The 16,028-nt window shown below is 41.7% G+C and overlaps 69 non-coding genes across 69 annotated transcripts; 68 read left to right on the top strand and 1 right to left on the bottom strand.

Annotated features, from left to right (window-relative positions):
• The first annotated feature begins 64 nt into the window (after window positions 1-64).
• On the top strand, window positions 65-136 carry TRNAW-CCA (transfer RNA tryptophan (anticodon CCA)). Its single transcript has one exon. It is a non-coding gene; the product is annotated as a tRNA-Trp (tRNA).
• A 65-nt stretch (window positions 137-201) lies between these two features.
• Window positions 202-273, top strand: TRNAW-CCA (transfer RNA tryptophan (anticodon CCA)). Its single transcript has one exon. It is a non-coding gene; the product is annotated as a tRNA-Trp (tRNA).
• A 67-nt stretch (window positions 274-340) lies between these two features.
• Window positions 341-412, top strand: TRNAW-CCA (transfer RNA tryptophan (anticodon CCA)). Its single transcript has one exon. It is a non-coding gene; the product is annotated as a tRNA-Trp (tRNA).
• A 65-nt stretch (window positions 413-477) lies between these two features.
• On the top strand, window positions 478-549 carry TRNAW-CCA (transfer RNA tryptophan (anticodon CCA)). The gene has a single exon. It is a non-coding gene; the product is annotated as a tRNA-Trp (tRNA).
• A 203-nt stretch (window positions 550-752) lies between these two features.
• TRNAW-CCA (transfer RNA tryptophan (anticodon CCA)) lies at window positions 753-824 on the top strand. Its single transcript has one exon. It is a non-coding gene; the product is annotated as a tRNA-Trp (tRNA).
• Window positions 825-891: 67 nt separating this feature from the next.
• Window positions 892-963, top strand: TRNAW-CCA (transfer RNA tryptophan (anticodon CCA)). The gene has a single exon. It is a non-coding gene; the product is annotated as a tRNA-Trp (tRNA).
• Window positions 964-1,028: 65 nt separating this feature from the next.
• On the top strand, window positions 1,029-1,100 carry TRNAW-CCA (transfer RNA tryptophan (anticodon CCA)). The gene has a single exon. It is a non-coding gene; the product is annotated as a tRNA-Trp (tRNA).
• A 205-nt stretch (window positions 1,101-1,305) lies between these two features.
• Window positions 1,306-1,377, top strand: TRNAW-CCA (transfer RNA tryptophan (anticodon CCA)). The gene has a single exon. It is a non-coding gene; the product is annotated as a tRNA-Trp (tRNA).
• Window positions 1,378-1,442: 65 nt separating this feature from the next.
• TRNAW-CCA (transfer RNA tryptophan (anticodon CCA)) lies at window positions 1,443-1,514 on the top strand. The gene has a single exon. It is a non-coding gene; the product is annotated as a tRNA-Trp (tRNA).
• Window positions 1,515-1,581: 67 nt separating this feature from the next.
• TRNAW-CCA (transfer RNA tryptophan (anticodon CCA)) lies at window positions 1,582-1,653 on the top strand. Its single transcript has one exon. It is a non-coding gene; the product is annotated as a tRNA-Trp (tRNA).
• A 342-nt stretch (window positions 1,654-1,995) lies between these two features.
• On the top strand, window positions 1,996-2,067 carry TRNAW-CCA (transfer RNA tryptophan (anticodon CCA)). Its single transcript has one exon. It is a non-coding gene; the product is annotated as a tRNA-Trp (tRNA).
• Window positions 2,068-2,271: 204 nt separating this feature from the next.
• Window positions 2,272-2,343, top strand: TRNAW-CCA (transfer RNA tryptophan (anticodon CCA)). The gene has a single exon. It is a non-coding gene; the product is annotated as a tRNA-Trp (tRNA).
• A 67-nt stretch (window positions 2,344-2,410) lies between these two features.
• On the top strand, window positions 2,411-2,482 carry TRNAW-CCA (transfer RNA tryptophan (anticodon CCA)). The gene has a single exon. It is a non-coding gene; the product is annotated as a tRNA-Trp (tRNA).
• Window positions 2,483-2,548: 66 nt separating this feature from the next.
• Window positions 2,549-2,620, top strand: TRNAW-CCA (transfer RNA tryptophan (anticodon CCA)). The gene has a single exon. It is a non-coding gene; the product is annotated as a tRNA-Trp (tRNA).
• A 65-nt stretch (window positions 2,621-2,685) lies between these two features.
• Window positions 2,686-2,757, top strand: TRNAW-CCA (transfer RNA tryptophan (anticodon CCA)). The gene has a single exon. It is a non-coding gene; the product is annotated as a tRNA-Trp (tRNA).
• A 205-nt stretch (window positions 2,758-2,962) lies between these two features.
• Window positions 2,963-3,034, top strand: TRNAW-CCA (transfer RNA tryptophan (anticodon CCA)). Its single transcript has one exon. It is a non-coding gene; the product is annotated as a tRNA-Trp (tRNA).
• Window positions 3,035-3,099: 65 nt separating this feature from the next.
• On the top strand, window positions 3,100-3,171 carry TRNAW-CCA (transfer RNA tryptophan (anticodon CCA)). Its single transcript has one exon. It is a non-coding gene; the product is annotated as a tRNA-Trp (tRNA).
• Window positions 3,172-3,238: 67 nt separating this feature from the next.
• TRNAW-CCA (transfer RNA tryptophan (anticodon CCA)) lies at window positions 3,239-3,310 on the top strand. The gene has a single exon. It is a non-coding gene; the product is annotated as a tRNA-Trp (tRNA).
• A 342-nt stretch (window positions 3,311-3,652) lies between these two features.
• On the top strand, window positions 3,653-3,724 carry TRNAW-CCA (transfer RNA tryptophan (anticodon CCA)). The gene has a single exon. It is a non-coding gene; the product is annotated as a tRNA-Trp (tRNA).
• Window positions 3,725-3,928: 204 nt separating this feature from the next.
• Window positions 3,929-4,000, top strand: TRNAW-CCA (transfer RNA tryptophan (anticodon CCA)). The gene has a single exon. It is a non-coding gene; the product is annotated as a tRNA-Trp (tRNA).
• Window positions 4,001-4,067: 67 nt separating this feature from the next.
• TRNAW-CCA (transfer RNA tryptophan (anticodon CCA)) lies at window positions 4,068-4,139 on the top strand. The gene has a single exon. It is a non-coding gene; the product is annotated as a tRNA-Trp (tRNA).
• A 66-nt stretch (window positions 4,140-4,205) lies between these two features.
• Window positions 4,206-4,277, top strand: TRNAW-CCA (transfer RNA tryptophan (anticodon CCA)). Its single transcript has one exon. It is a non-coding gene; the product is annotated as a tRNA-Trp (tRNA).
• A 65-nt stretch (window positions 4,278-4,342) lies between these two features.
• On the top strand, window positions 4,343-4,414 carry TRNAW-CCA (transfer RNA tryptophan (anticodon CCA)). Its single transcript has one exon. It is a non-coding gene; the product is annotated as a tRNA-Trp (tRNA).
• Window positions 4,415-4,480: 66 nt separating this feature from the next.
• TRNAW-CCA (transfer RNA tryptophan (anticodon CCA)) lies at window positions 4,481-4,552 on the top strand. Its single transcript has one exon. It is a non-coding gene; the product is annotated as a tRNA-Trp (tRNA).
• A 65-nt stretch (window positions 4,553-4,617) lies between these two features.
• Window positions 4,618-4,689, top strand: TRNAW-CCA (transfer RNA tryptophan (anticodon CCA)). The gene has a single exon. It is a non-coding gene; the product is annotated as a tRNA-Trp (tRNA).
• A 203-nt stretch (window positions 4,690-4,892) lies between these two features.
• TRNAW-CCA (transfer RNA tryptophan (anticodon CCA)) lies at window positions 4,893-4,964 on the top strand. The gene has a single exon. It is a non-coding gene; the product is annotated as a tRNA-Trp (tRNA).
• Window positions 4,965-5,031: 67 nt separating this feature from the next.
• On the top strand, window positions 5,032-5,103 carry TRNAW-CCA (transfer RNA tryptophan (anticodon CCA)). The gene has a single exon. It is a non-coding gene; the product is annotated as a tRNA-Trp (tRNA).
• A 65-nt stretch (window positions 5,104-5,168) lies between these two features.
• On the top strand, window positions 5,169-5,240 carry TRNAW-CCA (transfer RNA tryptophan (anticodon CCA)). The gene has a single exon. It is a non-coding gene; the product is annotated as a tRNA-Trp (tRNA).
• A 205-nt stretch (window positions 5,241-5,445) lies between these two features.
• Window positions 5,446-5,517, top strand: TRNAW-CCA (transfer RNA tryptophan (anticodon CCA)). Its single transcript has one exon. It is a non-coding gene; the product is annotated as a tRNA-Trp (tRNA).
• Window positions 5,518-5,582: 65 nt separating this feature from the next.
• Window positions 5,583-5,654, top strand: TRNAW-CCA (transfer RNA tryptophan (anticodon CCA)). The gene has a single exon. It is a non-coding gene; the product is annotated as a tRNA-Trp (tRNA).
• Window positions 5,655-5,721: 67 nt separating this feature from the next.
• Window positions 5,722-5,793, top strand: TRNAW-CCA (transfer RNA tryptophan (anticodon CCA)). Its single transcript has one exon. It is a non-coding gene; the product is annotated as a tRNA-Trp (tRNA).
• A 342-nt stretch (window positions 5,794-6,135) lies between these two features.
• On the top strand, window positions 6,136-6,207 carry TRNAW-CCA (transfer RNA tryptophan (anticodon CCA)). Its single transcript has one exon. It is a non-coding gene; the product is annotated as a tRNA-Trp (tRNA).
• A 204-nt stretch (window positions 6,208-6,411) lies between these two features.
• Window positions 6,412-6,483, top strand: TRNAW-CCA (transfer RNA tryptophan (anticodon CCA)). Its single transcript has one exon. It is a non-coding gene; the product is annotated as a tRNA-Trp (tRNA).
• Window positions 6,484-6,550: 67 nt separating this feature from the next.
• Window positions 6,551-6,622, top strand: TRNAW-CCA (transfer RNA tryptophan (anticodon CCA)). Its single transcript has one exon. It is a non-coding gene; the product is annotated as a tRNA-Trp (tRNA).
• A 66-nt stretch (window positions 6,623-6,688) lies between these two features.
• Window positions 6,689-6,760, top strand: TRNAW-CCA (transfer RNA tryptophan (anticodon CCA)). Its single transcript has one exon. It is a non-coding gene; the product is annotated as a tRNA-Trp (tRNA).
• Window positions 6,761-6,825: 65 nt separating this feature from the next.
• TRNAW-CCA (transfer RNA tryptophan (anticodon CCA)) lies at window positions 6,826-6,897 on the top strand. Its single transcript has one exon. It is a non-coding gene; the product is annotated as a tRNA-Trp (tRNA).
• Window positions 6,898-7,102: 205 nt separating this feature from the next.
• On the top strand, window positions 7,103-7,174 carry TRNAW-CCA (transfer RNA tryptophan (anticodon CCA)). Its single transcript has one exon. It is a non-coding gene; the product is annotated as a tRNA-Trp (tRNA).
• A 65-nt stretch (window positions 7,175-7,239) lies between these two features.
• Window positions 7,240-7,311, top strand: TRNAW-CCA (transfer RNA tryptophan (anticodon CCA)). The gene has a single exon. It is a non-coding gene; the product is annotated as a tRNA-Trp (tRNA).
• Window positions 7,312-7,378: 67 nt separating this feature from the next.
• Window positions 7,379-7,450, top strand: TRNAW-CCA (transfer RNA tryptophan (anticodon CCA)). Its single transcript has one exon. It is a non-coding gene; the product is annotated as a tRNA-Trp (tRNA).
• Window positions 7,451-7,792: 342 nt separating this feature from the next.
• Window positions 7,793-7,864, top strand: TRNAW-CCA (transfer RNA tryptophan (anticodon CCA)). Its single transcript has one exon. It is a non-coding gene; the product is annotated as a tRNA-Trp (tRNA).
• Window positions 7,865-8,068: 204 nt separating this feature from the next.
• On the top strand, window positions 8,069-8,140 carry TRNAW-CCA (transfer RNA tryptophan (anticodon CCA)). The gene has a single exon. It is a non-coding gene; the product is annotated as a tRNA-Trp (tRNA).
• A 67-nt stretch (window positions 8,141-8,207) lies between these two features.
• On the top strand, window positions 8,208-8,279 carry TRNAW-CCA (transfer RNA tryptophan (anticodon CCA)). The gene has a single exon. It is a non-coding gene; the product is annotated as a tRNA-Trp (tRNA).
• A 66-nt stretch (window positions 8,280-8,345) lies between these two features.
• On the top strand, window positions 8,346-8,417 carry TRNAW-CCA (transfer RNA tryptophan (anticodon CCA)). Its single transcript has one exon. It is a non-coding gene; the product is annotated as a tRNA-Trp (tRNA).
• A 65-nt stretch (window positions 8,418-8,482) lies between these two features.
• On the top strand, window positions 8,483-8,554 carry TRNAW-CCA (transfer RNA tryptophan (anticodon CCA)). Its single transcript has one exon. It is a non-coding gene; the product is annotated as a tRNA-Trp (tRNA).
• Window positions 8,555-8,759: 205 nt separating this feature from the next.
• Window positions 8,760-8,831, top strand: TRNAW-CCA (transfer RNA tryptophan (anticodon CCA)). Its single transcript has one exon. It is a non-coding gene; the product is annotated as a tRNA-Trp (tRNA).
• A 65-nt stretch (window positions 8,832-8,896) lies between these two features.
• On the top strand, window positions 8,897-8,968 carry TRNAW-CCA (transfer RNA tryptophan (anticodon CCA)). The gene has a single exon. It is a non-coding gene; the product is annotated as a tRNA-Trp (tRNA).
• Window positions 8,969-9,035: 67 nt separating this feature from the next.
• Window positions 9,036-9,107, top strand: TRNAW-CCA (transfer RNA tryptophan (anticodon CCA)). Its single transcript has one exon. It is a non-coding gene; the product is annotated as a tRNA-Trp (tRNA).
• A 342-nt stretch (window positions 9,108-9,449) lies between these two features.
• Window positions 9,450-9,521, top strand: TRNAW-CCA (transfer RNA tryptophan (anticodon CCA)). The gene has a single exon. It is a non-coding gene; the product is annotated as a tRNA-Trp (tRNA).
• A 204-nt stretch (window positions 9,522-9,725) lies between these two features.
• TRNAW-CCA (transfer RNA tryptophan (anticodon CCA)) lies at window positions 9,726-9,797 on the top strand. Its single transcript has one exon. It is a non-coding gene; the product is annotated as a tRNA-Trp (tRNA).
• Window positions 9,798-9,864: 67 nt separating this feature from the next.
• TRNAW-CCA (transfer RNA tryptophan (anticodon CCA)) lies at window positions 9,865-9,936 on the top strand. The gene has a single exon. It is a non-coding gene; the product is annotated as a tRNA-Trp (tRNA).
• A 66-nt stretch (window positions 9,937-10,002) lies between these two features.
• Window positions 10,003-10,074, top strand: TRNAW-CCA (transfer RNA tryptophan (anticodon CCA)). Its single transcript has one exon. It is a non-coding gene; the product is annotated as a tRNA-Trp (tRNA).
• A 65-nt stretch (window positions 10,075-10,139) lies between these two features.
• TRNAW-CCA (transfer RNA tryptophan (anticodon CCA)) lies at window positions 10,140-10,211 on the top strand. The gene has a single exon. It is a non-coding gene; the product is annotated as a tRNA-Trp (tRNA).
• A 205-nt stretch (window positions 10,212-10,416) lies between these two features.
• TRNAW-CCA (transfer RNA tryptophan (anticodon CCA)) lies at window positions 10,417-10,488 on the top strand. Its single transcript has one exon. It is a non-coding gene; the product is annotated as a tRNA-Trp (tRNA).
• Window positions 10,489-10,553: 65 nt separating this feature from the next.
• On the top strand, window positions 10,554-10,625 carry TRNAW-CCA (transfer RNA tryptophan (anticodon CCA)). The gene has a single exon. It is a non-coding gene; the product is annotated as a tRNA-Trp (tRNA).
• A 482-nt stretch (window positions 10,626-11,107) lies between these two features.
• On the top strand, window positions 11,108-11,179 carry TRNAW-CCA (transfer RNA tryptophan (anticodon CCA)). Its single transcript has one exon. It is a non-coding gene; the product is annotated as a tRNA-Trp (tRNA).
• Window positions 11,180-11,246: 67 nt separating this feature from the next.
• On the top strand, window positions 11,247-11,318 carry TRNAW-CCA (transfer RNA tryptophan (anticodon CCA)). The gene has a single exon. It is a non-coding gene; the product is annotated as a tRNA-Trp (tRNA).
• A 66-nt stretch (window positions 11,319-11,384) lies between these two features.
• On the top strand, window positions 11,385-11,456 carry TRNAW-CCA (transfer RNA tryptophan (anticodon CCA)). The gene has a single exon. It is a non-coding gene; the product is annotated as a tRNA-Trp (tRNA).
• A 65-nt stretch (window positions 11,457-11,521) lies between these two features.
• On the top strand, window positions 11,522-11,593 carry TRNAW-CCA (transfer RNA tryptophan (anticodon CCA)). Its single transcript has one exon. It is a non-coding gene; the product is annotated as a tRNA-Trp (tRNA).
• A 205-nt stretch (window positions 11,594-11,798) lies between these two features.
• On the top strand, window positions 11,799-11,870 carry TRNAW-CCA (transfer RNA tryptophan (anticodon CCA)). The gene has a single exon. It is a non-coding gene; the product is annotated as a tRNA-Trp (tRNA).
• Window positions 11,871-11,935: 65 nt separating this feature from the next.
• Window positions 11,936-12,007, top strand: TRNAW-CCA (transfer RNA tryptophan (anticodon CCA)). The gene has a single exon. It is a non-coding gene; the product is annotated as a tRNA-Trp (tRNA).
• Window positions 12,008-12,074: 67 nt separating this feature from the next.
• TRNAW-CCA (transfer RNA tryptophan (anticodon CCA)) lies at window positions 12,075-12,146 on the top strand. The gene has a single exon. It is a non-coding gene; the product is annotated as a tRNA-Trp (tRNA).
• A 2,196-nt stretch (window positions 12,147-14,342) lies between these two features.
• Window positions 14,343-14,415, bottom strand: TRNAA-UGC (transfer RNA alanine (anticodon UGC)). Its single transcript has one exon. It is a non-coding gene; the product is annotated as a tRNA-Ala (tRNA).
• Window positions 14,416-15,083: 668 nt separating this feature from the next.
• Window positions 15,084-15,155, top strand: TRNAW-CCA (transfer RNA tryptophan (anticodon CCA)). The gene has a single exon. It is a non-coding gene; the product is annotated as a tRNA-Trp (tRNA).
• A 65-nt stretch (window positions 15,156-15,220) lies between these two features.
• Window positions 15,221-15,292, top strand: TRNAW-CCA (transfer RNA tryptophan (anticodon CCA)). The gene has a single exon. It is a non-coding gene; the product is annotated as a tRNA-Trp (tRNA).
• A 67-nt stretch (window positions 15,293-15,359) lies between these two features.
• On the top strand, window positions 15,360-15,431 carry TRNAW-CCA (transfer RNA tryptophan (anticodon CCA)). The gene has a single exon. It is a non-coding gene; the product is annotated as a tRNA-Trp (tRNA).
• A 67-nt stretch (window positions 15,432-15,498) lies between these two features.
• Window positions 15,499-15,570, top strand: TRNAW-CCA (transfer RNA tryptophan (anticodon CCA)). Its single transcript has one exon. It is a non-coding gene; the product is annotated as a tRNA-Trp (tRNA).
• A 66-nt stretch (window positions 15,571-15,636) lies between these two features.
• On the top strand, window positions 15,637-15,708 carry TRNAW-CCA (transfer RNA tryptophan (anticodon CCA)). Its single transcript has one exon. It is a non-coding gene; the product is annotated as a tRNA-Trp (tRNA).
• A 67-nt stretch (window positions 15,709-15,775) lies between these two features.
• Window positions 15,776-15,847, top strand: TRNAW-CCA (transfer RNA tryptophan (anticodon CCA)). Its single transcript has one exon. It is a non-coding gene; the product is annotated as a tRNA-Trp (tRNA).
• A 67-nt stretch (window positions 15,848-15,914) lies between these two features.
• TRNAW-CCA (transfer RNA tryptophan (anticodon CCA)) lies at window positions 15,915-15,986 on the top strand. Its single transcript has one exon. It is a non-coding gene; the product is annotated as a tRNA-Trp (tRNA).
• The last annotated feature ends 42 nt before the right edge of the window (window positions 15,987-16,028 follow it).

The raw sequence follows: 16,028 nt of genomic DNA, 5'->3' as shown, positions 1-16,028 counted from the left end.
AAATAATAAAATTTAGTTTTTACGTTGTTTATAGAAATTCTACCAATTTAACCTTTCTTCAGGGGGCTCGGTGGCGCAATGGTAGCGCTTCTGACTCCAGATCAGAAGGCTGCGTGTTGGAATCACGTCCGGGTCAAAGAAATAATAAAACTTACTTTTTAAGTTGTTTATAGAATTCTACCAATTAAACTTCGTAAAAGGGGCTCGTTGGCGCAATGGTAGCGCGTCTGACTCCAGATCAGAAGGCTGCGTGTTCGAATCACGTCCGGGTCAAAGAAATAATAAAATTTAGTTTTTACGTTGTTTATAGAAATTCTACTAATTTAACCTTTCTTCAGGGGGCTCGGTGGCGCAATGGTAGCGCTTCTGACTCCAGATCAGAAGGCTGCGTGTTCGAATCACGTCCGGGTCAAAGAAATAATAAAACTTACTTTTTAAGTTGTTTATAGAATTCTACCAATTAAACTTCGTAAAAGGGGCTCGTTGGCGCAATGGTAGCGCGTCTGACTCCAGATCAGAAGGCTGCGTGTTCGAATCACGTCCGGGTCAAAGAAATCATACAAATCAGTTTTTAAGTTGTTTTTAGAATTCTACCAATTAAACCTTCGTAAAGGGGGCTCGTTGGCGCAATGGTAGCGCGCCTGACTCAAGATCAGAAGGCTGCGTGTTCGAATCACGTCCGGTTCAAAGAAATAATAAAACTTAGTTTTCAAGTTGTTTATACAATTCTACCAATTATACTTCGTAAAGGGGGCTCGGTGGCGCAATGGTAGCGCGCCTGACTCCAGATCAGAAGGCTGCGTGTTCGAATCACGTCCGGGTCAAAGAAATAATAAAATTTAGTTTTTACGTTGTTTATAGAAATTCTACCAATTTAACCTTTCTTCAGGGGGCTCGGTGGCGCAATGGTAGCGCTTCTGACTCCAGATCAGAAGGCTGCGTGTTGGAATCACGTCCGGGTCAAAGAAATAATAAAACTTACATTTTAAGTTGTTTATAGAATTCTACCAATTAAACTTCGTAAAAGGGGCTCGTTGGCGCAATGGTAGCGCGTCTGACTCCAGATCAGAAGGCTGCGTGTTCGAATCACGTCCGGGTCAAAGAAATCATACAAATCAGTTTTTAAGTTGTTTTTAGAATTCTACCAATTAAACCTTCGTAAAGGGGGCTCGTTGGCGCAATGGTAGCGCGCCTGACTCCAGATCAGAAGGCTGCGTGTTCGAATCACGTCCGGGTCAAAGAAATAATAAAATTTAGTTTTTACGTTGTTTATAGAAATTCTACCAATTTAACCTATCTTCAGGGGGCTCGGTGGCGCAATGGTAGCGCTTCTGACTCCAGATCAGAAGGCTGCGTGTTGGAATCACGTCCGGGTCAAAGAAATAATAAAACTTACTTTTTAAGTTGTTTATAGAATTCTACCAATTAAACTTCGTAAAAGGGGCTCGTTGGCGCAATGGTAGCGCGTCTGACTCCAGATCAGAAGGCTGCGTGTTCGAATCACGTCCGGGTCAAAGAAATAATAATATTTAGTTTTTACGTTGTTTATAGAAATTCTACCAATTTAACCTTCGTTCAGGGGGCTCGGTGGCGCAATGGTAGCGCGCCTGACTCCAGATCAGAAGGCTGCGTGTTCGAATCACGTCCGGGTCAAAGAAATAATAAAACTTGCTTTTTAAGTTGTTTATAGAATTCTACCAATTAAACTTCGTAAAAGGGGCTCGGTGGCGCAATAGTAGCGCGTCTGACTCCAGATCAGAAGGCTGCGTGTTGGAATCACGTCCGGGTCAAAGAAATAGTAAAAATCAGTTTTTAAGTTGTTTTTAGAATTCTACCAATTAAACCTTCGTAAAGGGGGCTCGGTGGCGTAATGGTAGCGCGTCTGACTCCAGATAAGAAGGCTGCGTGTTCGAATCAGGTCCGGGTCAAACAAATAATAAAATTTAGTTTTTACGTTGTTTATAGAAATTCTACCAATTTAACCTTCGTTCAGGGGGCTCGGTGGCGCAATGGGAGCGCGTCTGACTCCAGATCAGAAGGCTTCGTGTTCGAATCACGTCCGGGTCAAAGAAATAATAAAACTTGGTTTTTAAGTTGTTTATAGAATTCTACCAGTTAAACTTCGTAAAGGGGGCTCAGCGGCGCAATGGTAACGCGTCTGACTCCAGATCAGAAGGCTGCGTGTTCGAATCACGTCCGGGTCAAACAAATAATAAAATTTAGTTTTTACGTTGTTTATAGAAATTCTACCAATTAAACCTTCGTAAAGGGGGCTCGGTGGCGCAATGGTAGCGCGTCTGACTCCAGATCAGAAGGCTGCGTGTTCGAATCACGTCCGGGTCAAACAAATAATAAAATTAAGTTTTTACGTTGTTTATAGAAATTCTACCAATTAAACCTTCGCAAAGGGGGCTCGGTGGCGCAATGGTAGCGCGTCTGACTCCAGATCAGAAGGCTGCGTGTTCGAATCACGTCCGGGTCAAAGAAATAATTCAAATCAGTTTTTAAGTTGATTTTAGAATTCTACCAATTAAACCTTCGTAAAGGGGGCTCGTTGGCGCAATGGTAGCGCGTCTGACTCCAGATCAGAAGGCTGCGTGTTCGAATCACGTCCGGGTCAAAGAAATAATAAAACTTACTTTTTAAGTTGTTTATAGAATTCTACCAGTTAAACTTCGTAAAGGGGGCTCGGTGGCGCAATGGTAGCGCGTCTGACTCCAGATCAGAAGGCTGCGTGTTCGAATCACGTCCGGGTCAAAGAAATCATACAAATCAGTTTTTAAGTTGTTTTTAGAATTCTACCAATTAAACCTTCGTAAAGGGGGCTCGTTGGCGCAATGGTAGCGCGCCTGACTCCAGATCAGAAGGCTGCGTGTTCGAATCACGTCCGGGTCAAAGAAATAATAAAATTTAGTTTTTACGTTGTTTATAGAAATTCTACCAATTTAACCTTTCTTCAGGGGGCTCGGTGGCGCAATGGTAGCGCTTCTGACTCCAGATCAGAAGGCTGCGTGTTGGAATCACGTCCGGGTCAAAGAAATAATAAAACTTACTTTTTAAGTTGTTTATAGAATTCTACCAATTAAACTTCGTAAAAGGGGCTCGTTGGCGCAATGGTAGCGCGTCTGACTCCAGATCAGAAGGCTGCGTGTTCGAATCACGTCCGGGTCAAAGAAATAATAATATTTAGTTTTTACGTTGTTTATAGAAATTCTACCAATTTAACCTTCGTTCAGGGGGCTCGGTGGCGCAATGGTAGCGCGCCTGACTCCAGATCAGAAGGCTGCGTGTTCGAATCACGTCCGGGTCAAAGAAATAATAAAACTTGCTTTTTAAGTTGTTTATAGAATTCTACCAATTAAACTTCGTAAAAGGGGCTCGGTGGCGCAATAGTAGCGCGTCTGACTCCAGATCAGAAGGCTGCGTGTTGGAATCACGTCCGGGTCAAAGAAATAGTAAAAATCAGTTTTTAAGTTGTTTTTAGAATTCTACCAATTAAACCTTCGTAAAGGGGGCTCGGTGGCGTAATGGTAGCGCGTCTGACTCCAGATAAGAAGGCTGCGTGTTCGAATCAGGTCCGGGTCAAACAAATAATAAAATTTAGTTTTTACGTTGTTTATAGAAATTCTACCAATTTAACCTTCGTTCAGGGGGCTCGGTGGCGCAATGGGAGCGCGTCTGACTCCAGATCAGAAGGCTTCGTGTTCGAATCACGTCCGGGTCAAAGAAATAATAAAACTTGGTTTTTAAGTTGTTTATAGAATTCTACCAGTTAAACTTCGTAAAGGGGGCTCAGCGGCGCAATGGTAACGCGTCTGACTCCAGATCAGAAGGCTGCGTGTTCGAATCACGTCCGGGTCAAACAAATAATAAAATTTAGTTTTTACGTTGTTTATAGAAATTCTACCAATTAAACCTTCGTAAAGGGGGCTCGGTGGCGCAATGGTAGCGCGTCTGACTCCAGATCAGAAGGCTGCGTGTTCGAATCACGTCCGGGTCAAACAAATAATAAAATTAAGTTTTTACGTTGTTTATAGAAATTCTACCAATTAAACCTTCGCAAAGGGGGCTCGGTGGCGCAATGGTAGCGCGTCTGACTCCAGATCAGAAGGCTGCGTGTTCGAATCACGTCCGGGTCAAAGAAATAATTCAAATCAGTTTTTAAGTTGATTTTAGAATTCTACCAATTAAACCTTCGTAAAGGGGGCTCGTTGGCGCAATGGTAGCGCGTCTGACTCCAGATCAGAAGGCTGCGTGTTCGAATCACGTCCGGGTCAAAGAAATAATAAAACTTACTTTTTAAGTTGTTTATAGAATTCTACCAGTTAAACTTCGTAAAGGGGGCTCGGTGGCGCAATGGTAGCGCGTCTGACTCCAGATCAGGAGGCTGCGTGTTCGAATCACGTCCGGGTCAAAGAAATCATACAAATCAGTTTTTAAGTTGTTTTTAGAATTCTACCAATTAAAGCTTCCTTGAGGGGGCTCGGTGGCGCAATGGTAGCGCTTCTGACTCCAGATCAGAAGGCTGCGTGTTGGAATCACGTCCGGGTCAAAGAAATAATAAAACTTACTTTTTAAGTTGTTTATAGAATTCTACCAATTAAACTTCGTAAAAGGGGCTCGTTGGCGCAATGGTAGCGCGTCTGACTCCAGATCAGAAGGCTGCGTGTTCGAATCACGTCCGGGTCAAAGAAATCATACAAATCAGTTTTTAAGTTGTTTTTAGAATTCTACCAATTAAACCTTCGTACAGGGGGCTCGTTGGCGCAATGGTAGCGCGCCTGACTCAAGATCAGAAGGCTGCGTGTTCGAATCACGTCCGGTTCAAAGAAATAATAAAACTTAGTTTTCAAGTTGTTTATACAATTCTACCAATTATACTTCGTAAAGGGGGCTCGGTGGCGCAATGGTAGCGCGCCTGACTCCAGATCAGAAGGCTGCGTGTTCGAATCACGTCCGGGTCAAAGAAATAATAAAATTTAGTTTTTACGTTGTTTATAGAAATTCTACCAATTTAACCTTTCTTCAGGGGGCTCGGTGGCGCAATGGTAGCGCTTCTGACTCCAGATCAGAAGGCTGCGTGTTGGAATCACGTCCGGGTCAAAGAAATAATAAAACTTACATTTTAAGTTGTTTATAGAATTCTACCAATTAAACTTCGTAAAAGGGGCTCGTTGGCGCAATGGTAGCGCGTCTGACTCCAGATCAGAAGGCTGCGTGTTCGAATCACGTCCGGGTCAAAGAAATCATACAAATCAGTTTTTAAGTTGTTTTTAGAATTCTACCAATTAAACCTTCGTAAAGGGGGCTCGTTGGCGCAATGGTAGCGCGCCTGACTCCAGATCAGAAGGCTGCGTGTTCGAATCACGTCCGGGTCAAAGAAATAATAAAATTTAGTTTTTACGTTGTTTATAGAAATTCTACCAATTTAACCTATCTTCAGGGGGCTCGGTGGCGCAATGGTAGCGCTTCTGACTCCAGATCAGAAGGCTGCGTGTTGGAATCACGTCCGGGTCAAAGAAATAATAAAACTTACTTTTTAAGTTGTTTATAGAATTCTACCAATTAAACTTCGTAAAAGGGGCTCGTTGGCGCAATGGTAGCGCGTCTGACTCCAGATCAGAAGGCTGCGTGTTCGAATCACGTCCGGGTCAAAGAAATAATAATATTTAGTTTTTACGTTGTTTATAGAAATTCTACCAATTTAACCTTCGTTCAGGGGGCTCGGTGGCGCAATGGTAGCGCGCCTGACTCCAGATCAGAAGGCTGCGTGTTCGAATCACGTCCGGGTCAAAGAAATAATAAAACTTGCTTTTTAAGTTGTTTATAGAATTCTACCAATTAAACTTCGTAAAAGGGGCTCGGTGGCGCAATAGTAGCGCGTCTGACTCCAGATCAGAAGGCTGCGTGTTGGAATCACGTCCGGGTCAAAGAAATAGTAAAAATCAGTTTTTAAGTTGTTTTTAGAATTCTACCAATTAAACCTTCGTAAAGGGGGCTCGGTGGCGTAATGGTAGCGCGTCTGACTCCAGATAAGAAGGCTGCGTGTTCGAATCAGGTCCGGGTCAAACAAATAATAAAATTTAGTTTTTACGTTGTTTATAGAAATTCTACCAATTTAACCTTCGTTCAGGGGGCTCGGTGGCGCAATGGGAGCGCGTCTGACTCCAGATCAGAAGGCTTCGTGTTCGAATCACGTCCGGGTCAAAGAAATAATAAAACTTGGTTTTTAAGTTGTTTATAGAATTCTACCAGTTAAACTTCGTAAAGGGGGCTCAGCGGCGCAATGGTAACGCGTCTGACTCCAGATCAGAAGGCTGCGTGTTCGAATCACGTCCGGGTCAAACAAATAATAAAAATTAGTTTTTACGTTGTTTATAGAAATTCTACCAATTAAACCTTCGTAAAGGGGGCTCGGTGGCGCAATGGTAGCGCGTCTGACTCCAGATCAGAAGGCTGCGTGTTCGAATCACGTCCGGGTCAAACAAATAATAAAATTAAGTTTTTACGTTGTTTATAGAAATTCTACCAATTAAACCTTCGCAAAGGGGGCTCGGTGGCGCAATGGTAGCGCGTCTGACTCCAGATCAGAAGGCTGCGTGTTCGAATCACGTCCGGGTCAAAGAAATAATTCAAATCAGTTTTTAAGTTGATTTTAGAATTCTACCAATTAAACCTTCGTAAAGGGGGCTCGGTGGCGCAATGGTAGCGCTTCTGACTCCAGATCAGAAGGCTGCGTGTTGGAATCACGTCCGGGTCAAAGAAATAATAAAACTTACATTTTAAGTTGTTTATAGAATTCTACCAATTAAACTTCGTAAAAGGGGCTCGTTGGCGCAATGGTAGCGCGTCTGACTCCAGATCAGAAGGCTGCGTGTTCGAATCACGTCCGGGTCAAAGAAATCATACAAATCAGTTTTTAAGTTGTTTTTAGAATTCTACCAATTAAACCTTCGTAAAGGGGGCTCGTTGGCGCAATGGTAGCGCGCCTGACTCCAGATCAGAAGGCTGCGTGTTCGAATCACGTCCGGGTCAAAGAAATAATAAAATTTAGTTTTTACGTTGTTTATAGAAATTCTACCAATTTAACCTATCTTCAGGGGGCTCGGTGGCGCAATGGTAGCGCTTCTGACTCCAGATCAGAAGGCTGCGTGTTGGAATCACGTCCGGGTCAAAGAAATAATAAAACTTACTTTTTAAGTTGTTTATAGAATTCTACCAATTAAACTTCGTAAAAGGGGCTCGTTGGCGCAATGGTAGCGCGTCTGACTCCAGATCAGAAGGCTGCGTGTTCGAATCACGTCCGGGTCAAAGAAATAATAATATTTAGTTTTTACGTTGTTTATAGAAATTCTACCAATTTAACCTTCGTTCAGGGGGCTCGGTGGCGCAATGGTAGCGCGCCTGACTCCAGATCAGAAGGCTGCGTGTTCGAATCACGTCCGGGTCAAAGAAATAATAAAACTTGCTTTTTAAGTTGTTTATAGAATTCTACCAATTAAACTTCGTAAAAGGGGCTCGGTGGCGCAATAGTAGCGCGTCTGACTCCAGATCAGAAGGCTGCGTGTTGGAATCACGTCCGGGTCAAAGAAATAGTAAAAATCAGTTTTTAAGTTGTTTTTAGAATTCTACCAATTAAACCTTCGTAAAGGGGGCTCGGTGGCGTAATGGTAGCGCGTCTGACTCCAGATAAGAAGGCTGCGTGTTCGAATCAGGTCCGGGTCAAACAAATAATAAAATTTAGTTTTTACGTTGTTTATAGAAATTCTACCAATTTAACCTTCGTTCAGGGGGCTCGGTGGCGCAATGGGAGCGCGTCTGACTCCAGATCAGAAGGCTTCGTGTTCGAATCACGTCCGGGTCAAAGAAATAATAAAACTTGGTTTTTAAGTTGTTTATAGAATTCTACCAGTTAAACTTCGTAAAGGGGGCTCAGCGGCGCAATGGTAACGCGTCTGACTCCAGATCAGAAGGCTGCGTGTTCGAATCACGTCCGGGTCAAACAAATAATAAAAATTAGTTTTTACGTTGTTTATAGAAATTCTACCAATTAAACCTTCGTAAAGGGGGCTCGGTGGCGCAATGGTAGCGCGTCTGACTCCAGATCAGAAGGCTGCGTGTTCGAATCACGTCCGGGTCAAACAAATAATAAAATTAAGTTTTTACGTTGTTTATAGAAATTCTACCAATTAAACCTTCGCAAAGGGGGCTCGGTGGCGCAATGGTAGCGCGTCTGACTCCAGATCAGAAGGCTGCGTGTTCGAATCACGTCCGGGTCAAAGAAATAATTCAAATCAGTTTTTAAGTTGATTTTAGAATTCTACCAATTAAACCTTCGTAAAGGGGGCTCGTTGGCGCAATGGTAGCGCGTCTGACTCCAGATCAGAAGGCTGCGTGTTCGAATCACGTCCGGGTCAAAGAAATAATAAAACTTACTTTTTAAGTTGTTTATAGAATTCTACCAGTTAAACTTCGTAAAGGGGGCTCGGTGGCGCAATGGTAGCGCGTCTGACTCCAGATCAGAAGGCTGCGTGTTCGAATCACGTCCGGGTCAAAGAAATCATACAAATCAGTTTTTAAGTTGTTTTTAGAATTCTACCAATTAAACCTTCGTAAAGGGGGCTCGTTGGCGCAATGGTAGCGCGCCTGACTCCAGATCAGAAGGCTGCGTGTTCGAATCACGTCCGGGTCAAAGAAATAATAAAATTTAGTTTTTACGTTGTTTATAGAAATTCTACCAATTTAACCTTTCTTCAGGGGGCTCGGTGGCGCAATGGTAGCGCTTCTGACTCCAGATCAGAAGGCTGCGTGTTGGAATCACGTCCGGGTCAAAGAAATAATAAAACTTACTTTTTAAGTTGTTTATAGAATTCTACCAATTAAACTTCGTAAAAGGGGCTCGTTGGCGCAATGGTAGCGCGTCTGACTCCAGATCAGAAGGCTGCGTGTTCGAATCACGTCCGGGTCAAAGAAATAATAATATTTAGTTTTTACGTTGTTTATAGAAATTCTACCAATTTAACCTTCGTTCAGGGGGCTCGGTGGCGCAATGGTAGCGCGCCTGACTCCAGATCAGAAGGCTGCGTGTTCGAATCACGTCCGGGTCAAAGAAATAATAAAACTTGCTTTTTAAGTTGTTTATAGAATTCTACCAATTAAACTTCGTAAAAGGGGCTCGGTGGCGCAATAGTAGCGCGTCTGACTCCAGATCAGAAGGCTGCGTGTTGGAATCACGTCCGGGTCAAAGAAATAGTAAAAATCAGTTTTTAAGTTGTTTTTAGAATTCTACCAATTAAACCTTCGTAAAGGGGGCTCGGTGGCGTAATGGTAGCGCGTCTGACTCCAGATAAGAAGGCTGCGTGTTCGAATCAGGTCCGGGTCAAACAAATAATAAAATTTAGTTTTTACGTTGTTTATAGAAATTCTACCAATTTAACCTTCGTTCAGGGGGCTCGGTGGCGCAATGGGAGCGCGTCTGACTCCAGATCAGAAGGCTTCGTGTTCGAATCACGTCCGGGTCAAAGAAATAATAAAACTTGGTTTTTAAGTTGTTTATAGAATTCTACCAGTTAAACTTCGTAAAGGGGGCTCAGCGGCGCAATGGTAACGCGTCTGACTCCAGATCAGAAGGCTGCGTGTTCGAATCACGTCCGGGTCAAACAAATAATAAAATTTAGTTTTTACGTTGTTTATAGAAATTCTACCAATTAAACCTTCGTAAAGGGGGCTCGGTGGCGCAATGGTAGCGCGTCTGACTCCAGATCAGAAGGCTGCGTGTTCGAATCACGTCCGGGTCAAACAAATAATAAAATTAAGTTTTTACGTTGTTTATAGAAATTCTACCAATTAAACCTTCGCAAAGGGGGCTCGGTGGCGCAATGGTAGCGCGTCTGACTCCAGATCAGAAGGCTGCGTGTTCGAATCACGTCCGGGTCAAAGAAATAATTCAAATCAGTTTTTAAGTTGATTTTAGAATTCTACCAATTAAACCTTCGTAAAGGGGGCTCGTTGGCGCAATGGTAGCGCGTCTGACTCCAGATCAGAAGGCTGCGTGTTCGAATCACGTCCGGGTCAAAGAAATAATAAAACTTACTTTTTAAGTTGTTTATAGAATTCTACCAGTTAAACTTCGTAAAGGGGGCTCGGTGGCGCAATGGTAGCGCGTCTGACTCCAGATCAGAAGGCTGCGTGTTCGAATCACGTCCGGGTCAAAGAAATCATACAAATCAGTTTTTAAGTTGTTTTTAGAATTCTACCAATTAAACCTTCGTAAAGGGGGCTCGTTGGCGCAATGGTAGCGCGCCTGACTCCAGATCAGAAGGCTGCGTGTTCGAATCACGTCCGGGTCAAAGAAATAATAAAATTTAGTTTTTACGTTGTTTATAGAAATTCTACCAATTTAACCTTTCTTCAGGGGGCTCGGTGGCGCAATGGTAGCGCTTCTGACTCCAGATCAGAAGGCTGCGTGTTGGAATCACGTCCGGGTCAAAGAAATAATAAAACTTACTTTTTAAGTTGTTTATAGAATTCTACCAATTAAACTTCGTAAAAGGGGCTCGTTGGCGCAATGGTAGCGCGTCTGACTCCAGATCAGAAGGCTGCGTGTTCGAATCACGTCCGGGTCAAAGAAATAATAATATTTAGTTTTTACGTTGTTTATAGAAATTCTACCAATTTAACCTTCGTTCAGGGGGCTCGGTGGCGCAATGGTAGCGCGCCTGACTCCAGATAAGAAGGCTGCGTGTTCGAATCAGGTCCGGGTCAAACAAATAATAAAATTTAGTTTTTACGTTGTTTATAGAAATTCTACCAATTTAACCTTCGTTCAGGGGGCTCGGTGGCGCAATGGGAGCGCGTCTGACTTCAGATCAGAAGGCTTCGTGTTCGAATCACGTCCGGGTCAAAGAAATAATAAAACTTGGTTTTTAAGTTGTTTATAGAATTCTACCAGTTAAACTTCGTAAAGGGGGCTCAGCGGCGCAATGGTAACGCGTCTGACTCCAGATCAGAAGGCTGCGTGTTCGAATCACGTCCGGGTCAAGCAAATAATAAAATTTAGTTTTTACGTTGTTTATAGAAATTCTACCAATTAAACCTTCGTAAAGGGGGCTCGGTGGCGCAATGGTAGCGCGTCTGACTCCAGATCAGAAGGCTGCGTGTTCGAATCACGGCCGGATCAAACAAATAATAAAATTAAGTTTTTACGTTGTTTATAGAAATTCTACCAATTAAACCTTCGCAAAGGGGGCTCGGTGGCGCAATGGTAGCGCGTCTGACTCCAGATCAGAAGGCTGCGTGTTCGAATCACGTCCGGGTCAAAGAAATAATTCAAATCAGTTTTTAAGTTGATTTTAGAATTCTACCAATTAAACCTTCGTAAAGGGGGCTCGTTGGCGCAATGGTAGCGCGTCTGACTCCAGATCAGAAGGCTGCGTGTTCGAATCACGTCCGGGTCAAAGAAGTAATAAAACTTACTTTTTAAGTTGTTTATAGAATTCTACCAGTTAAACTTCGTAAAGGGGGCTCGGTGGCGCAATGGTAGCGCGTCTGACTCCAGATCAGAAGGCTGCGTGTTCGAATCACGTCCGGGTCAAAGAAATCATACAAATCAGTTTTTAAGTTGTTTTTAGAATTCTACCAATTAAACCTTCGTAAAGGGGGCTCGTTGGCGCAATGGTAGCGCGCCTGACTCCAGATCAGAAGGCTGCGTGTTCGAATCACGTCCGGGTCAAAGAAATAATAAAATTTAGTTTTTACGTTGTTTATAGAAATTCTACCAATTTAACCTTTCTTCAGGGGGCTCGGTGGCGCAATGGTAGCGCTTCTGACTCCAGATCAGAAGGCTGCGTGTTGGAATCACGTCCGGGTCAAAGAAATAATAAAACTTACTTTTTAAGTTGTTTATAGAATTCTACCAATTAAACTTCGTAAAAGGGGCTCGTTGGCGCAATGGTAGCGCGTCTGACTCCAGATCAGAAGGCTGCGTGTTCGAATCACGTCCGGGTCAAAGAAATAATAATATTTAGTTTTTACGTTGTTTATAGAAATTCTACCAATTTAACCTTCGTTCAGGGGGCTCGGTGGCGCAATGGTAGCGCGCCTGACTCCAGATCAGAAGGCTGCGTGTTCGAATCACGTCCGGGTCAAAGAAATAATAAAACTTACTTTTTAAGTTGTTTATAGAATTCTACCAATTAAACTTCGTAAAAGGGGCTCGGTGGCGCAATAGTAGCGCGTCTGACTCCAGATCAGAAGGCTGCGTGTTGGAATCACGTCCGGGTCAAAGAAATAATTATATAAAAACGTCTTGGTTTGGACCAAGGCCGAAAAAACAAACGATATGTGTGAGGTTTATCAATTGACTGAAGTTTCAGATATTGAAATTTTTTTTAGTTATTTTTATCCACTCAATCCTTAATCAATATTTAATTCAATCAACTGATTTTACTGTTAATCGATCTAGTCCCTCTAAATTAATTGAAAAAATTACTTATCTGCGCTTTTTCAAGAACAATTACATTTTCCGAAAACATTTTATCATGAAATTAATTGTTATTGAAAAAGCGTAGATAAGTAATTTTTTCAATTAATTTAGAGGGACTAGATCGATTAACAGTAAAATCAGTTGATTGAATTAAATATTGATTAAGGATTGAGTGGATAAAAATAAGTAAAAAAAATTTCAATATCTGAACTTCAGTCAATTGATAAACCTCACACATATCGTTTGTTTTTTCGGCCTTGGTCCAAACCAAGACGTTTTTATATATCTATCAGGGCTCGAACCTGAGGCCTTCCGCGTGTAAAGCGCACGCGATAACCACTACACCATAGATTCTTGGTTTTCTGAGTTTTCCAAGAGATCTAGCTTATTATTATGTCCTTCCACGTGTGAAGCGGACGTGATAACCATTACACCATAGATTATATAAAAACGTCTTGGTTTGGACCAAGGCCGAAAAAACCAACGATATGTGTGAGGTTTATCAATTGACTGAAGTATCAGATATTGAAATTTTTTCTAGTTATTTTTATACACTCAATCCTTAATCAATATTTAATTCAATCAACTGATTTTACTGTTAATCGACCTAGTCCCTCTAAATTAATTGAAAAAATTACATATCTACGCTTTTTCAAGAACAATTACATTTTCCGAAAACATTTTATCGTGAAATTAATTTATCATGTTGAGGATACAGTATTGAATATTTGAAATGTTCTACTGGATGTCTAAAAAAAGCAAGCGAACTTTGGCATAACTCGAATGGAAAATGTAAATATTTGATCGTGGATGCCAAACAACGGTGTTGCGCGAATTTATACATTTAATTTCGTATATCGAAATGCTACATTTCTATTGTCGCCTCTTTGATGGTAAAGTTGCACTGGAACTTCGTTTTCCGTACTTAAGAATTTCTTGGTCATAACTCAGTCTATGGTAATATTGGCTGAGTGTGTTGCGACGGCTCAGATGACCCATACACTGAAACCACTGGTGATTATATTATGCCATATATTTTGAAAATAGAGGAAGGGAGGGGGTGTCGGAGTTAAATGTGACCTTCTTGGCATAACTAGTAATGAATGATGTGTTTAACCATATTATTTCCACGGGAAATGAATATAACAAGTCTGAGAAGTATTTCTGTTTATGTGATCTTTACCCTTTACCACACAGGATAAACTTTGTTGCTTTGTCTTAAGTAGACGACATTCACTCTAAACGACAGTCTTATCAACAACTTAAAACAGATTTAAACTTGAAAATTTGTCAAGCCAGCAACAATTAAAACTATGTCGGTCAAGATGCTCACAAGTTAGTGAGCATCGACACGAAATCCCTTCAAAATAATTAATTTCACGATAAAATGTTTTCGGAAAATGTAATTGTTCTTGAAAAAGCGTAGATATGTAATTTTTTCTATTAATTTAGAGGGACTAGGTCGATTAACAGTAAAATCAGTTGATTGAATTAAATATTGATTAAGGATTGAGTGTATAAAAATAACTAGAAAAAATTTCAATATCTGATACTTCAGTCAATTGATAAACCTCACACATATCGTTTGTTTTTTCGGCCTTGGTCCAAACCAAGACGTTTTTATATAATATCTGTCGCTTCAGTCTTAATGTAATTAAATTTTGAGGAATTATGTTTTCTTTACCGCTTATTATTATGTCCAATTACGATGGTCAAAACATGCATCTAGCAGGGCCCGAACGTTGCACCTTCCGCGTGTTAGGCGGACGAGATAACCACTACACTACACATACCTGGTAATACTGAGATTCCTAAGAGATCTAGCTTATTATTATGTCCAATCACGATGGTCAAAACATGTATCTACCAGGGCTCGAACCCGGGACCTTCCGCATGCAAAGCGGACGTGATAACCACTACACCATAGATACTTGGTTATTTTGAGTTTTCGAAGAGCTCTAGCATTATTATTATGTCCAATCACGATGGTCGAAACAAGTACTTCTGTAATTAACTAAAATTGACATACTTAGACTTAATTGTTTCTGATTAGACTAGCCGATCGCACACCCTGAATACTTAATTGTTAAATTAAGAGTATTCCGAAAAGTAACTTCGCTCTAGTTTTTCAGTTAGAGGTGGTTAAATATCACGAAAAACCCCATGTTAATCTCCATAGGAAAATTGGTAAAAGCATGTGAATTTTGATTTAACGTTACAAAAGAGTATCAAGTCATATCTACAAGGGCCTACCGGCCCTGTAGAATAAAACTTACTTTTTAAGTTGTTTATAGAATTCTACCAATTAAACTTCGTAAAAGGGGCTCGGTGGCGCAATAGTAGCGCGTCTGACTCCAGATCAGAAGGCTGCGTGTTGGAATCACGTCCGGGTCAAAGAAATAGTAAAAATCAGTTTTTAAGTTGTTTTTAGAATTCTACCAATTAAACCTTCGTAAATGGGGCTCGGTGTCGTAATGGTAGCGCGTCTGACTCCAGATCAGAAGGCTGCGTGTTCGAATCAGGTCCGGGTCAAACAAATAATAAAATTTAGTTTTTACGTTGTTTATAGAAATTCTACCAATTTAACCTTCGTTCAGGGGGCTCGGTGGCGCAATGGGAGCGCGTCTGACTCCAGATCAGAAGGCTTCGTGTTCGAATCACGTCCGGGTCAAAGAAATAATAAAACTTAGTTTTTAAGTTGTTTATAGAATTCTACCAGTTAAACTTCGTAAAGGGGGCTCGGCGGCGCAATGGTAACGCGTCTGACTCCAGATCAGAAGGCTGCGTGTTCGAATCACGTCCGGGTCAAACAAATAATAAAATTTAGTTTTTACGTTGTTTATAGAAATTCTACCAATTAAACCTTCGTAAAGGGGGCTCGGTGGCGCAATGGTAGCGCGTCTGACTCCAGATCAGAAGGCTGCGTGTTCGAATCACGTCCGGGTCAAACAAATAATAAAATTAAGTTTTTACGTTGTTTATAGAAATTCTACCAATTAAACCTTCGCAAAGGGGGCTCGGTGGCGCAATGGTAGCGCGTCTGACTCCAGATCAGAAGGCTGCGTGTTCGAATCACGTCCGGGTCAAAGAAATAATTCAAATCAGTTTTTAAGTTGATTTTAGAATTCTACCAATTAAACCTTCGTAAAGGGGGCTCGTTGGCGCAATGGTAGCGCGTCTGACTCCAGATCAGAAGGCTGCGTGTTCGAATCACGTCCGGGTCAAACAAATAATAATATTTAGTTTTTACGTTGTTTATAGAAATTCTACCAATTAAACCTTCGTAAAGGGGGCTCGGTGGCGCAATGGTAGCGCGTCTGACTCCAGATCAGAAGGCTGCGTGTTCGAATCACGTCCGGGTCAAACAAATAATAAAATTAAGTTTTTACGTTGTTTATAGAAATTCTACCAATTAAACCTTCGCAAAGGGGGCTCGGTGGCGCAATGGTAGCGCGTCTGACTCCAGATCAGAAGGCTGCGTGTTCGAATCACGTCCGGGTCAAAGAAATAATTCAAATCAGTTTTTAAGTTGATTTTAGAATTC

This window comes from Phalangium opilio, unplaced genomic scaffold (genome assembly GCF_054372755.1).
Source record: "Phalangium opilio isolate 3A_F unplaced genomic scaffold, DU_Popi_V2 ptg000352l_1, whole genome shotgun sequence".
Taxonomy (NCBI): domain Eukaryota; kingdom Metazoa; phylum Arthropoda; class Arachnida; order Opiliones; family Phalangiidae; genus Phalangium; species Phalangium opilio.
The sequence above is the reverse complement of the archived record's forward strand: the minus strand, read 5'-3'. Positions and strand labels throughout refer to the sequence as shown.